The sequence below is a fragment of the Galeopterus variegatus genome, unplaced genomic scaffold (assembly GCF_000696425.1).
Source record: "Galeopterus variegatus unplaced genomic scaffold, G_variegatus-3.0.2 Scaffold8546, whole genome shotgun sequence".
Classification (NCBI taxonomy): Eukaryota; Metazoa; Chordata; class Mammalia; order Dermoptera; family Cynocephalidae; genus Galeopterus; species Galeopterus variegatus.
The window spans coordinates 82,467-85,074 of record NW_007734657.1 but is presented as its reverse complement, the minus strand read 5'-3'; the positions used below and the strand labels follow the sequence as shown (position 1 = coordinate 85,074).

General features: G+C 47.1%; 1 protein-coding gene across 1 annotated transcript in view; it reads left to right on the top strand.

The window, feature by feature from the left end:
• LOC103608543 (serpin A11-like) overlaps nucleotides 1-2,608 on the top strand; it is a 17,237-nt gene that overhangs the window by 2,678 nt on the left and 11,951 nt on the right. Inside the window, exon 3 of the mRNA XM_008592965.1 lies at nucleotides 282-473. The gene's annotated coding sequence lies outside the window, so the exon portion shown is untranslated. The remainder of the gene's footprint in view (nucleotides 1-281; nucleotides 474-2,608) is intronic.

Sequence of the window (2,608 nt, the reverse complement as noted above, 5' to 3'; positions counted from 1 at the left end):
ATCTCCCTCCCACCATTAGGGTCACTGCCCAATTTAAGCCCCTCCTTGTAGATGGAGAGTTGGTGAGACTCTGGGACGGGCGCCCCAGTCGGCCCCATCTTCTCTTGGCTAGAGGGACTGCGAGGGGGTTGTTTCAGTAGTAAGGTGCATTTTGAGCTAGTGGTTTATTTCGAAATTCATGGATTGGCAGCTACGACATAACCACTTGTCATCGTCACCAGTGTCAGAATATCTGGAAGCTGATCGGGGTCCTGAATAACAGCCCACTCATCTGTTTGTAGGACAGACAGCCAGGACGGACACTCTGAAAACAAGATCCCTTCCCGTTTGCTGCACATTGTCTTTTAACCAGTTCCAGGAAGTGACCTGACAAATATTGATGAGGCCGCTGTGACCCACAAACACCACTTTCCTGTGGGTAGGAGGTGACACAGTCCTGAAGACCCAGGGCCCCCAGCTAGTGGCCTCGCTCTGTGAGTATCATTCTGGTGCCCAAGAAAAAGGCAGGGCAGCAGCTGTCCCTTGCCCTCCCATGCCCATCTGTCTGTCTGTCTCTGTCTCTCTGTCTGGTTTTGGTGGGAGGGATGGGAGAAGTGAGTCCCTGGAGAAAAGATGCAACCATGGACTGCCTCTGAGTCTTAAAATAGGAACTTCAGGTTTTTAACAAACTTTTACAGAAAATTTGGCCTTCAAGAATTTTGAGAGAGAAATCTCAAATATTCCTGGCAATTACACAAGAAAAGAGAACAATACAACCCAAAGCAAAATGACAATGTTGCTGTAGCAAATTTACTAGAAACTCTGTTGTGTGAAACAGGTCGTGCTTAAGAGCACTGGTCTGGAATCTGGATATTGCTTCTGCCTTTTACTGGATGTTTGTCTTGACCCTGAGTCTCAGTTCCCCCATATGTACAGCAGGGATAATAATCTTTGTGTCTTAAGGTTCTCATAAGGATTAAATTAAATTACATAAAGCAAGCGTTTCTCAACAAGGGCACTACCAGCATTTGGGCAGGACCATTCTTCATTGCGTGTGACTGTTCTGGGCATTTCGAGAACTTTCACATGCCTGCGTCTCACCCATTAAATGGCAGTAGCACCCTGTCCTCCAGTCATGATACCACCCCGCCCGCTTCACACACACCCCTCCCCTTGCATTTGTTGGGAACTAGTGATACAATGTATCTAACATCTCCAACATTTAATATACCCTTAATAAATGGGAATATTATAATTAATGAACAGAGTTCTTAATTTTCCTCTGGGATCTTTCTGGAAAATGAATTAAGAAGTGAGTTGGTGTCATTATACCAGCCTTGGTAGAAAGGGAAGGAAACTACCGTTGCATTTTTTCCAATGCACAGGAGCTTTATACATTGTATGTCATACAATCCTTAAATGGCCCCACTCCCATTATCATTTGCATTGTGCAAGTGGAGACACTGAGTTTCACAGCTGCTGCTTTGCACAGTATCACCCAGTGAGGGACTGCAGAGCCTTGATTCAAACCCAGGCCTGTGACTTACAAACCAGTCCTCTCTGGGAAATAGATCCTTCTGCAAGTCTGGGAGTCCTTGGGGTGACAAGGGTAGAAAATGGTGGCGAGTTCAATGGGGTAAAAAAAATAACGAAAGGTAGTTTCATCACAGTCCCATTTCTTATTTTACCTAGGGAAAGATCAATTTTTAAATTGTTCTTTTCTTCCAAATTTTCCATCAAAGCAAAGTCTGATGTGTGTAGAAGCTGCTACTAACAAACCCACACTGAGCTGTGCTGGTGGGGGGAGGACGTGGCCTTGCGAAAGTGCCTGCAGGACTTTGACCAGCAAACGTATGTCAACATAACAGATAATGAGACTACATTCCTCCCTCCCAGAGGGCTGGCCTTTGCAGTTTGGCAGGGCATTTAGGGCACCAGGGATATGCCACTTGCAACCGTGTGATCTCTCCTGCACTGCCACAGCATTTGTAATTGATCAGAGGTCACTGGTTTAGGCAAAAAGTATTAAAGGTGGCCATTAAGACAGAACATTATCAGGACAAATGAACAACAAGGATCTGGGTGTCATGGAGCCACGGGAGGGTCGGTTTTGATGGGAGCAGGAGGACGATGCTCCCTTTACCGAGGACATCAAGGTCTGGGAGGGTCCAGATGGCAATGTGGCCGTGTGTCCTCTGTGAGGACAAGCAGACATCGGGGGCAGGGGACCTGAAAGTAAAAGGAGGGCTCTAGACATGGGGTGGGGCGAGCAGGGGTGAGCATTGTCCACACAGCAGTTTCCCTCCAGCTGGGACTGCATCCTGCCCTGAAGCAGGGAAACTTCCTGCTCCTGCACCACTTTGACCCCCTAGAGGAGGACCCACGTGTCTTCCAGCACATTTTATAACAAATTAATCACAAGAGATACTGTATTAGTTGTCAAAGGCTGCTTGACAAAGTACCACACACTGGGCGGTGTTTAAACAACAGAATTTATTCTCTCTCGGTCCTGAGGCTGGAAGTCCAAGATTCCAGGCCTCTCCCCAGCTTCTGTGGTTTGCCAGTGACCTTTGGCTTTCCTTGGCTTGTGGAAGCATCACTCCAATCTCTGCATTTGTTTCCACATGGC